We start from the raw sequence: 14,122 nt of genomic DNA, 5'->3' as shown, positions 1-14,122 counted from the left end.
AATAAAAAAAAATATTTAATAACATGATAAAAAACAATTAAAAGATTATAATAATTACGTCCTTTATATTTTGTATCCTTTTTAAAACTATTCCATCTATTTTTAACTTGTAAATATGAATTAAAATTCTAAAAATATTGCTTGAATATAAGATATCAATAAAAATTATTTCGTTATATTACAATAGCTTTAATAACATGGGTTTGGGGTTTCAACAGAGTAAAGTTTGTTATCCTTATAGTACAAACATAATATTTTTATTTTTGATAAAAATTTCGAATAAAAACTTATTATTTAATGTAAATTTTGGGAATCAAGTTTTAGATGAGTTTGCTATAATATAATCTTGTATCTAATGTTCTACACCTCAGTCTTCACATTGAAAAATTGAAGTGCCAGGAAATCAAAAGGAAAAACAAGAGAACGACTTTTAAGAAAAACTGTTTATATAATTCACTAAACCTCGATTTTTTTTCTTTCAAACTATACAAATGAATCATAAACAATGGATTTCAGATAAATATATAGTTGCATATAATTAGACTTAATGTTTCAGGAGTATACAGTATTGGCAATAAAATATAAATTCAAAGGAATAAGAAGAAGTTTTATAAATCTGGGGTCTATAATATCCCAGTTCACTATTTTTTTCAACCAAAATATATTTTTTTTTGTGCTAATATCTAACGAATGAATATTACTTTTCTAAAAAAATACATCGTTCTCTTAAAGTCAATTATTATCCAATATCTAAAAGAAAAGTTGAAAAAAATATTGATTTTTCCTCACAATAATCTGCTTTATATTACATAACTTTAATGTAAATTTTGTTGCTGTAGCTTTTTTGATGTGCGGTCTCCTCTACATTGTACACGTACAACATGGTGTTAGTTTACTAATACAAAAATATATACACTTAATTTTGTTGTCAGCTGTCAATGTTTCTGCTTATTTTGTTCGTATGAGTATTGTGAACGTTGTTTAATTATATAGGGCATGATCAAAATCAAAAAATAATATTGTCCAACAGTTGGTGTGACAGCCTGTAGAATGGGAGGAAAACCTAAATTTTTTACAGTGCCATCAATTTGAGTAACATTCTTATATTTAATATTATCAATAAGGAAGTTTTATTATTTTGCAGCAAGATGGCGCCACTCTATGTGCTTTTGCCCTGATTGCTTTGTTTACAACCAATATTAGTAAACAACACTCAAACCTACTTTTGAAAATCTTTTTTTGTTAGTTGGACATCTGAAGAGTGACTTTTCTTTTTCTACACAACATATCATTGATATACATATATACGAAACTGGGTTGAACATTTTCGAGTGCTCACAAAAGAAGGAAAGTAAGTCCTTGTTTGACATGGAGTAGAATTGAGGATCGAGGTTGGAGTAATTTTTGCCTTTGTCCATGTTTATTTCCATCTCCTATTCCCCATCGTCAGCTGATCCAAAGAAATGTTATGGCAGCTCAGCTGCTCTCTTTCAAAACATATTTCAAATTGTCAGGGTTAACATGTTTATTTTGGGTTTTAACATGCTAAAAATGCTCCTGATTAGCATCACTGCTCATGCCCTATTAGAATTAATCCGTAAACAATTTTTGAATATTATAATTAGCTAACAGCCAACTGATTTTGGGCCTTCTTTCTCTACACCTGACAAGTGTACTTAATCATTTGAGATCATCAACATATGAATGTACACGTGTTTATATTTGTACAAAGTAAAATATATAGGTATGCATACGTTTTTAGACAATGATTCATTGTGAATATTATTGCATCAAAATGACTTTTTTTTGTGTGTGTTTGTTGCATATATGTACTTTGTACAACAAACAATATATGGATAAAAAATGACATTATAGTGGGTCACTGTATTTTTGTTGACTTTTTAATCCGTACATACATACAAACAAAGAACATACTATGAGGTCTATCTATACAAAAGAAAGCTAGGATGATTTTTCTCAAATATGTGTTTGGATTACATTTCTATTAATCATCTATAAATGATCTTAAATTTATATTAATACATTATTCTGAATCATCTCTTAGAGAACCAAAAATTACATTTAAAGTAGGAAAAGAAGAGCAAGCACATTGAATGAGATATTAGTCAACTGTAAGAAAATATTAAACTTGTAAAAAAGTATTAATAGATAAACCATAAATACAAAGCATAAGCTGAGAGTATTTTTTATGGAACTCTAAACATGTTTACCCATAGAGAATAAATATCATATATAGAGTACTTACGGTGAGAAAAAGTAAGGGACATTTTTTGAAGACAAAAATTAGTTTATCAAAACAATGGGAAATATGGTTAATTATACATCAATTACTCGAAATATTGTATGGACTAATCCAGTACTTCTATAAAACTGAAGAGTTCCCTAAAAAAATATAGTCAAATGTAAAATACAGTGAGGATCTAACTTAATAATATTTGGAGCTACTTCTATGTTATTGATATATCTATTTATTGCAACTGCAATTTGAATGTTTTGGTCATCTACAACGGCGTCAACTGCTTTTTCACATAATCAATCTATTTTTATCTCTATGCGGTTACCACATAAATAGTGCGTGTATAATAAACGCAATTTACTTCATAATCTTCAAAATTAAAACCCCTCTTCTTTTCAAAATTTAGAGGTTCTCTGATTTAAAATGTTTCTTTTGTGGGATAGAGAAAATGCCACATTTTCCCTATCAACAAACAAGACAAAGTTTAAAGAACAAAACCTCGTTATTTTGACATGAAGAGTTCTTAATGTTTGAAGATTATAATATGCTCCATTGAAATAAAATGTATATACACGAATTACATATACACTCATGATCGATGTGGTAACCTACCTGAATTCTCCATCACTCTATGTGTAAATATGAGGTTTTTTCAGCACAAAAGTAAGCTGAAATGAGTTTTTCCTCTTTGAATCTCTTATATATATGTATTCTCCGACAAATTTTCGTCAATTTCTATCAACAAATTATTCTGATTAATCCGTTTGAGGCGTTATTATAGATAAAATAGCAAAAATTTATTCTCTCATTGAAATCAGGATAAATTTATAAATTTTATTTGAATGGGGCTATATCGTGACCAAATTGATTCTCATGAAGGTTTAAAAGTATAATTAACTTTCTTGATTGTCTCAAATCATCCCATAAATTTGAATATAAAGCCTATAACTGAGATAAATATGTCGATGGAATGTTGGAGTGTCAGTATATATATGATGTAAACAGAATAAAGTATACATTTCTCCTTTTATTGATTTTTGTTCAAAAGTGTTTTTGTGTTAAATCACCACATAGATATAAAAAAAAGTATGCCTCAGTATTTATTATTGTCAAAGAATGTCTTTAAAAATATAATGGGGTCAAATATTTGATTTTTAGGATTTTAATTTATAAATTTATTTATTAATATTGTTGTTTATCGGATCTTGATTCTTGACATATTTGTGTAAAAAATATATATATATTTACAAAAAAATATGTTTTTACAATTGAATTTTTTTCCCCAAAGGAATATGATGTTTAAGAGATACTCAATAGATAACGCTACAATTATCCTATTCAAATAATTAGTTTAGGAACAATTCCAGACCAAATTATATAAAAAAATTCACCCTTTCTCTTAAAAGAATCTTTATATAGGATATGCTAAATTTAATCGTATTCTATGATGGTCGTGTAATTTTTTTTTTTTTTTTTTGATTCTGATAATTCCAATTCAATTTGAAAATAGCAATACCCCAAAAAGTCCAATGAGTTGATTCAGGGAATATACCAGACACTTTTAGAATATCAGTGTCATGAATTGATACTTAAATTATTGATTTCAAAAAATGAAAGGTGTCCATAAATAAGAAAATGTACGATAGCGAAACTCAGATAAATCGAATCCGGACCAAACGGGATATTAAGAGGTAATTTGTTTAATACCCCTTTTTACAGATGAGTGTATGTTTTAATTTACTGTAGCCTATAAAATCTTCCCTATGTTTTTTTCCTTGTATATATGGTCAGTACAGTTTCAAAAAATTTGAAAATATTAAAAAAAAGAAAGATAACTTTTAAAATAGGAACAAAGAAGTAACATTGATTAAAATCTCTTAAATAAAATTGCAAAATAATAACAAATAGGTTTGAGAAATGGAAGGGGGGGGGGGAGAAAGCAATTATAATACGTAGATACTGCGGTAAAACGAATTATTTGGAGGAGAGGGATATTATTTAAGAAACATCTTTATTTTAAAAGTTTTATTATTTTTCGCCAATTGAAAAATACAGAGAAATAATATGTAATAATATCCTGCCTGCTATCCAATAGGTATGCATTATTAAAGGAATATACTTTATATAAAGCTATACATATATCATTAAACTATGAATGGTTTGTCGTCATTGAAAATCATTTTATTGTTATTATTTTGAAAATACAAGTTATTCGTAGACATTAATGAAAGATAAATGGATCCAATATAAAACATATATAATTTATTATTCCTGAAATGATTTATATATAATAAGAATAAATCATTTTTGACAAAAAATTAATTGAAATATCCATTCCTTCTTCACCACACTCACTCATGTGTTATTTTTGATGCATTCCTTTTGTGTTTTTTGGTGTGATGGAATTTGATACTTGACTTTAGAATAAATTAAATAACTTTGAATAATTTAAAGACACTCAATGACCAGGATGCTTTTATTAAGATCCTGTTAGGTACTTTTTCAAACGTTTTCAGAGAATTTTTTTCTTTTCAAGAAATTCTGACTCATATTATGATATCATATGGCCTACATAAGATATGTTACAAGTGAAATATTATTATTTTGATAAGTTTTTAAAATCCACTCACTTGGTAATTTCAAGTCCCTCTAGACTTACAAAATAAATTTAATGACATTCCGTATGGTTTGTAGCTGCCAATCATCAAGTATTATTTTTGAAGTTACTAGTAATGTGCTGTTGGATGTATATCAATTCGTCTTGTATCTCTTACTCAAAAATGTAACATATGATATTTTTTTGAGGCTTACAAACATAAATTATGAAGACCAGTCTGGTGATTTTAATTATACAATACCTTCCAAGATTCATTTTCGTGTTATTTTAGACATACGATTTAAATATGTGAAAACATCAATTTTTACAAAAATTTAAAGACCGGTAAAGCCCTCGAAATAATAATTTTTCAAAATTATTTTACTATTTTCGTAATTTTTGACCAATTACAGAGATTTAGATTCCTCTTACGTTTGTGCAGCTCAAAAAAAAATAGTTCATCATCTTTTGAATTCTGTCAAAATTTTATGACAATCTGTTCTTTATTTCTGAGTTATTGTGCTAAGTGTGACACTACTTTTTGTTATTTTCAAAGCAATGGACCAAAAAAGATTTTGTATTTTAATTTTACATTTCTTTTTTTATGGAAAAAATACAATTCAAGCTAAACACTGATTTGAAAAATGTAATGAGGAATTCTTTTTATAAAGCGAATAATAATAATAAAAAAGTCAATTTTGAACGACAAAAACCCGTTTTTTCTTTGTTAAGCCTGGGACTTTTCAACCCATGTGATCCATCCCTTATAAGAACACACTTGTGCTAGATTTTACTGGTTCTAAACGTTGATACATATGTTGAACTTGTTATTATTAAACGACAAACAATTTTCTAGAACTATGAACAAAACTCCCATAGCTGAGAAAAATTGTCAATTCCCAAGAATGTTCAAATAAGTAATAATACTCGGGCCTTTTTCCTCCAAATTCCCAGGGTAAAAAAGAAGAAAGATAGAAAAGTCCTTCAATCTTCCTTCTTTTTAGTATTTGTGTATATAGCAATGTAGATAATATGTACTTGTATTTTCGTTTCATTTATGTAATATGTAGATAATATATATATTCATGTATACACAATGTATGTATAATGCGAAATTGGAATTAAAACTCGTAAAAGAACACGACCAAAAATTAAGAATATCTAAAATATTTCTGAAGGGGACAGCGATACACATACTATTATGTAAGTATGTAACTATATGTATCTACATACTTACATCTAAATATATATATATGTAATAAGAGAAGTGAACAAACTATATTTTATAAGAAAGCACGGTCTGTAATTGGCCGGGGCAAAAAAAATAAAAATAAAAGACATCTCTTTGACTATATATTTATACATATATTGTAAATTTTTTACTAGGATTTCTCATTTCCCTGTAAATAGTTTCCGAGTTGGACCCTAGGATATATTTATTATAATTTCGGGATATTGAAAATATCGGGATTTGTTAGCAAATAATAAATACGCTGATTTTGATTTTTTTTTTTTTACATATATCGAATTTTTTCCATCAGTTATCTGTACAGATGAGTCCCAAAACTTGCAGTTCCATTTATTTAAATTTTATCCCCGCTATTCTTAACTACAAGGTTTGATTACGCAAAGCAACGACAGCTGCAACAAAAATAAACAAGTTTTGTGGTTATCGCACGTCTATAAGTGTAAGCAATGCATACGTCTGCGTCGGTATCAGTGATGAGTAGGCTGCAAATACCCTTGGTATCTCCCTTCAGATTGCCCAAAAACATCAGGAAGTCCATTACAAGACCATACAGCCAATAAGAACAAAAACTTCAACTATTTGGCTTACTTGTGGCCTACCTCAACGCACCCCACCCCTTTAGACCTGACCTCAAACCCCTGAAAATTGCATTTTTGAGTGTCTTGAAAAATAATGTCTGCAACCCTACTCATCCAAATTTTGAATGCCTCCGAGCTGCCAACATAACAGCGTGGTACGCCATGGACACGACCTTCATGGTCAAGAGCTGTCAGTCTGTTTGCCGGATTTTGAGGCTGTTATTAGTTGAAAAGGAGGGTATAATTAATAAAAAAATATAGCTGAATAAAGCTTTTAAACATATCACAAATTGTAATATAGTTGTTTTTTTCTGGATTCCATAAAAATCCCGTTTTTCGTAACTTAGTCATGCTACTGCAAGATTTGGTTATAACTCTGTTGAGTTTTATTAATTGGTTGAGTGATTAGTCGGTTTAAGGCTAATTCGGACTTTTTTTGGTGATTATCAGGAAACTAGACTTTAAAGGTCCTTGAAATATTTTTGATTGGATTGGAATTCGTAGTTTTCCTTCTATTTAAGTGAGATTTTGATGGAGTAGGAGTAACTTTAGCAATCCGTTTTATCTGGGTTGATAAATTCGTCCGTAAATTATTGAAGTTAGACCTCCCCTTCTTGAAACTCTCCCAGAGTCCATCATTAAAGGTGAGCGGGTTGTTTGTAGGAGCCCTCAGGTCCCGCTTTTTTTAATGCAGCAATCTAATCTGACACATAAAAAAAAATTAAATAGTATCTGATGCACAAGCGAATTTTTTGGTGAAGCTGGGGCTTGCATAATAGAGAAATACAAAACCCGTTCGGGGGTTAAAAGTCTACCTGCGTGTCACTGGATTATATTATGTAACTGCTTTTATAAAATTATATGACATCTAAAATGTTACATCTGATTACTACTGCTTCCAAAATACAGATTATATTCAAAATACATAACTTTTTTGGGAGATATGGAACAGTTTACAAATCTGTTAACTCACAAATAAATAGTGTATTAAGAAATACTGACTGTGGGAATTGCACGGAAATTTTCACTAGTCTATAATTGTTCTAGAAATATAAGGAAAACGGTATACCGGGATACCGAGAGATAATCCCTAATATTTACATATATGGTATGGTTTTACATTTATAACAATAAAGGAACAATCCTATTTAACAGGGATGTGTTTTGTTCATAGAACGTTAGAACAATACCAAAATAGTATGTAAAAAAATTGTGGGTTATATTTTTCAATTATGACATGTTGTTCAATGTACATTGTATAAGTCAAACTTTTCTTGTGGCTTAAATATCCCATACTAGTGTTTACAAAGAGTTTTTTTCTTTGCTTGTGCTCTTATCTATTCACTTGTTTCTTAGAGCATGATCTCATTATTTAATGGCCATACATTCAAATGTAATTAAATGCCATTGTGTCGTTGGTGTTGAAGGCTCAAAATAATTTATAAATTCATATGTCTATTTCATTTATAAATCTCAAATTTCAATGCGTCATTCTATAACTACTAACTACATCAAGGGGTAATATCTATAGTCGTCAAAAATATGACTATGTACGAGCCGATACTTTTTTGTAGTTGCAATTTGAACAGTGTTTTGTATCTTCCAAAGCTGCAATGATTATTCTTTTATTTTTGAATAGAGAACATCAAAGTAATTACTAGTACATGGTAGACGAAGAGTTACACTGCCAATATGTTGAGGAGTTATGAATATAAGTCCTTGTTGGACTCGAAGTAGAATTAAGGATCTACAACGGAGTAATTCCAGTCTACAAAGTGGGGACCCAAAACGTGCAGTATTATTTATTTACAATTCTATCCCTGTTGCATTTTAATTACGAGGCTTTATTACACAACCAAACGGCAGATAACACAATATAAAAAAGCTTTCTTTTCATCCTGTGTATCTAATTGTAAAAATGTCGGAGCAACAAAATACAAATCAACGCGGTGCCATCTCCTCTGTGCTGGTATCAGTGCCAAAAAGGCTGTAAAGGCTGTTGGCATCTCCATACCCTAAAACATCAAGATGTCCATTACAACCCCATATAGACAGGAAGAACCAACACTTATGCATCAAAAATATGTCTTACTTCCATGCGGCCCTCCTCCACTCTTGACCTCAACCCCCTGGACTTTGCAGTTTAGAGCGTCTAAGAGAATAATTCTAAGGCACAGTTCTTGGAAATTCGGATTCCTTTCTATCTGCAATCATGACAGCCATGAGAACGGCCTTCATCACTGGCTCGAAAAGGGCCAATCTCTTCACTTACTGGCTTGTCAAGGCAGATATTGATTGTAAAGGATAATTTATTGTATATAAAATATAGCTAGATCAAGTAATTTAACATATTAAAAATTGGTTTTGAGTTTTCCTTTCTTGATTCCATAAAAATCACACTTTTTGTAATTAAGTCATGCTACTGGGAGTTTTGGGTCCCCACTTTGTGTGTTCGTAGTAGAGACGGAATAGGCCATCTGTTATTTTCTTAATCTCATAGCAACTTTCAGCGAATCTAATAAAATGTAATAAGAGCACAGCTTCTCTTCCCCACAAAAATTTCTCAATTTGTCTTGATTACCACGTTCATTTTCGTTTGTTTCAAACATACTGGTAGGTCATATTTTTTTACAACTATGCAATATATTTAATATCATTTTAGGTACTTATTGTGATATTAGCAGTATTATGATACTCGTATTCACCATTAAGGAATAAACAACAAATAAAGGAATGATAAAAGTAAAAAAAAAAAAAAAAAAAAAAAAAAAAAAAAAAAAGATGGAGGGAGGTAAAAAGAAAAAAAAAACCTCTTACTCACTCAAGAAGGTGCCAAAATTTATTATTCTTTAGTATAATTAAGATAGGAATGAAGAAAAATACTATGTGTAGGAATGAAAAAAATAAAACAGTTTGCAGGCAACCGCCCATTTTTGGTTTGTTTCTTAAAAGGGAACCATAAAAAATGTACAATAATTATTTGAATTAAAAATAAATTGTGCAAAGATTTTTATTTAATATACCTATTTAAATAAGTAAATAATAAACAAACTTTAATCCAAAAAATGAGGAGGTGGCATAAAAATAAACGACATCACAAGGGAAAAAATCATTTAAACATCATATTCAATTTTTGTAGTTTTTGACAACGCACTGATTACAAATTTGTAATTCTTTTTTTTTCAAATCTGGTTTTGGAGTATTTCTACGCTTTTTATAGGTTAGAGATGATATTTGACAAAGATAAAAAGCTATAATACATGAAATTTAGTTTATTCAGATTTTTGTATAAATTTCAATTGAAAAGCAAATGTGAGAGGATTTTTTATATCTTTTATTGAAAAAAAAAAAAAAAGAAGGCATACAAAGGGAACAAAGAAAAAATTCTATAAATATCATATTCAATTTTAGTAATTAATGACAACGTACTGATTCATTTTTTGTATTAAATTTGTGTTTTGAGAAATTTTGATTTGAATTTTGTAAGTATCATTACTCTTTTTATTAGATTGAGCTATCTTTTTTGATAGAAAAAACTCAATAATCCATATGAAATGTTATTTATGCATTGCTAATGCTGTGTTGATTTCAAATATGTGCTTATACTTTATTTGCAGTCATCCAGTTCTAAGAAAATGCAATTCAAGGTTTTAAAATCCCCATATTTAAATTTTGTTTGAAAAGGAATAACGCCTCGGTTTTTTATCCGTTTTTACGTCAAATAAAATTATTTGAAGCGTAAATAATTATAATTTCATTTTCAAAAGAGTATTATTTCTAAGAAGGTGTAATATTGATTTGTTTTAAAAAAACTCAATTACTTACAAATTAATATTTGGATATATTTACTTCCTCATTATCTACAATATAATTCATCATCACAGAATTTTAAAAATTTGAGCACTTAACTTTGATTCACATATTTAAAAAATATATATATATAACCAATTGAGCTGCTGAATTGGACCTTTTAGAACTAATTCTATTTTGTACATCAAATCCTAATCATGTACACTTCAAATAATTTCTTTTGAGGTAAAACTGTTGAAAAACCGAAGCGTTATACGTTTTTAAACAAAATTCATACAAAATGGTGCTGTTTTTAAAAAATACTGAAACTGCATTTTCTTAGAAATAGAATGATTGTATTTAAAATATAAGGTTATATTTTAAGAAACATAGTTTGTAGATAGAGTACAGTAATTTGGATGAGGGTTATTGATTTGTTTCTACCTCAAAAGTTGACTCACACCTATAAAATGGTAGAAATTTTTTTATAAAAAAATCATATTGAAAAACATAAAATGCGAAAAAACTATTTACTTTTTCGTAATGAATTCATTGTCAAGTACTACTGCAAAAGTAAGAGGTTTTTTAACGAGTGTTATTTATATTATTGATTAAATTAAATTAAATGAAAAAAAACTTTAATTGAAAAAAAGGAGGGAATGGACAATATAAATGAATGACAATTGATATCAAAAACCCACTTTCTCCTTTCTTTTTCTTTCTTCAAAAGAAAAAGAAGAAATGAAAAAAACAAAACAAAAAAACTAGGACAAGTGTGATGGTTACAATCAAATTAACAATTTATTCTATTTGTACATACAGTATGTAAACTGATAAATTAATTGAAATGGACAAAAGTAGTCAAATATATAATTAATATGATTTGATCATCATCTAATTAATTTAATTTTCGCTCCCCTCCTCTTCCCCAAAAATTGAACAAAATATATATTAGGGTGAGGCCGGTACCCAACAAAATCTTAAATTTAAAGGGTAACATGCAACCTTATTTTAATTACTGTAGACTAGGGTTTCTTAATTCCCAGGAAACTGTCTTTGAACATAATCCCAGTAGTAAATAATAAATACAAGGAATTTTAAGTATGTCGTTTTTGAAGAATGAATAGATTTGAAGCTAGTCATACTTCTCATATATGGCCCTTTCCAGATATAAGAAATTTGGATATAATCTGTATACACTTATAGTCGACATTCTCTTGGATACCTATTTTTTAATATATCAAATACTTTGCTTAAAAGAAACATGAAGTAAAAATCTGCATATAATTAACATTCCCTTCCCTTTTTTACTATCAACTTGACAGGACTTTATGAGAAGGAATAATTTCTATGAGTATTTTTCCTTTTTTTTAGGTATGAACCGTAAGACCGTGATTTTATATATACTTGGGATATAAGAAAAATCCGGATATAGTGAACTTTTCATCTGAAAAATATTAGTTTCCTATACCTGGATATGACTGTATTCTCAATTCTAATTTTTATTTTTATCACTAAAGTGCACAAGCTAATTTTTTCTAGGGTCATATAATAATTTAAAACCAGATTTTTTGTAGGCGTAAAACCCAAAGAAACTCGGGAAAACAAGATCCTGAAGAAGCCCTTCTGTTTAATATAGACCTAATGAACATAAGCTTTTTTTTAATATATAATAATTATTTTCTCTGTGTGATTTTTTATTTTAGAAAAAGGCAAGGTAAATGCTCTAAAATTTGTTCTGAACTAAAATATCGGTCCTGATCGGTCTAGAAAAAATCACTTAACTTCGTCTAAAAAAAAGTTTATGTTCTGAATCTAGTTCAAATTTATTTTGAAGTGAATGATTACTATTTTTTTTTTGACTCGTATAAACAATATTTTAGGGACGAGTTTTTTAATTTCAGTTCCTTTTATTAAATTTGTCCATATTTATGCAAAAATTCAAATTCAAATTTTTCCAAAATTTCATCAGCTTTAAGTTCAAAGTATGTACATATGAATATATTTCAAAAAAATGCACAAATGTGTTCATTAATAGAATTAGCTATTTGGAGTCGTAAGCCAAACAGAATGTGGGAGGCCTCAAGCGTAATTATTTTTCAAATGACTTAAAAAAATTATGGTATTAACTTTTTAAATTTCTCAATCTTGTACAAGGCCTATTTGAGGTTCGGGGCCACTCTGACTGTATTGGATGCAATATCATGAGAATGGTCCTGATTACAGATAACCAAAAAAAGGTGAAGCTATTTTGGGAAAAAGTCTGGAATTCAGCCTCACCCTAATGTATATGTAGAATATATTTTCTATCAATGATTCTTATCATTTGATATCAAAAATGAAAAAAAAAAAAAAAATCTTACATCCAGTTAATGTATGGGACAGAGAAAGATAATTTCCAAGTCATTTAACAATGTGAAGGGAAAAAAATTATGAATATTTGAACAAAAAAGAAAAAAAATCTACAATTTAATTTTCCGACCCAAGTTCTTTTTTTTTGGGGGGGGGAGGAATTTTTTTTTTCTTCTCTTCTTTATAATATACAAAAAAAATGTAAGAAAATGTGGTACATATTTAAAAGACTTGGTTACTTTTTATTATTTATTTATTAAATAATAGTTTGTTAAATGATTTTTTGTCTTTTCTCCCTTACAGCGTTATCCTAGCATTATAATTCTAAAATTACTCAACATACATATATTCACAGCTTTCCTTTGTATACTTTTAATATTTTGTGTTGTATATGTTGATTTGTTGAATTTGAATGAGTACGACTTACTATCTATTGAACATTAGGGTTGTTCACAAGGCTCTAAACATTTGATTTAAGAAATATGAGTGGACGTCACCACAGATTGTGAGACGGGTTGCTATAATTCATCCGTCATTTGTTTCACCTGTAAGTACTTAGTTCAGATTTCTCAAATTACAAAGTAGTGAGCTCAAGATGTTTATATATTTACTATCACATTTGAAATACAAGGAAATTAAGGTAGCTCAAAACAAATAAGAATAGTTGAAAGCCCTTCATCTAACGACTTCCGAAATCTTAGCTGTGTGTTTCTCAGATTTTAAATGGGGTTTATGTAAAATTTTATTATTTTAGATCTTCTTTTTAGATGTGGGTCGTGGTACAGATCTGGTACTTGTGATAATGCTGCAGCGATCAAGTCACTGAGACAACTGAGTAATAATTCCCTTTAATTTGTGGGGTCCATCTGCATAAACTTGAAAGAGAAAACATATCCTATTTATTTATTGGATATTTGAAAAAAGAGCTGGGAAATGGGGATACAATTTTGGCCATAACATTTGTTCCTATTGAGATCCCATTTTAATCTTTTTGTATATTTTAAGAAAACATAAACACAACAAAATTTATATTTGAAAATTCACTAATGACGTAATAATGTTATAAGTATGTACACTTAAATATCCCATTATCTTTGGTGAAAGGAGGAAAGGTTGAGAGATGTAATGACTATCACCTTGTGTTATCTTTGTACCAACTTAATTCTGTAAAATGATTTTGTCTAATATATGATTTTTTTTTCTATTAGACTCATTATTTGAAGGAAAAAAAAGCGGAAATAAAACATAAGCTCTAGTTTTCCCAATATTTAAATATAAATTTATAAGATAACCCAATATTT

At 28.6% G+C, this 14,122-nt stretch overlaps 1 protein-coding gene across 2 annotated transcripts in view; it reads left to right on the top strand.

Annotated features, from left to right (window-relative positions):
* Positions 1–14,122, top strand: part of LOC121114993 (uncharacterized) — a 181,626-nt gene that overhangs the window by 73,327 nt on the left and 94,177 nt on the right. The window lies entirely within an intron of this gene.

Source organism: Lepeophtheirus salmonis, chromosome 3 (genome assembly GCF_016086655.4).
Source record: "Lepeophtheirus salmonis chromosome 3, UVic_Lsal_1.4, whole genome shotgun sequence".
Classification (NCBI taxonomy): Eukaryota; Metazoa; Arthropoda; class Copepoda; order Siphonostomatoida; family Caligidae; genus Lepeophtheirus; species Lepeophtheirus salmonis.
This window is presented reverse-complemented; position numbering and strand designations above follow the sequence as displayed.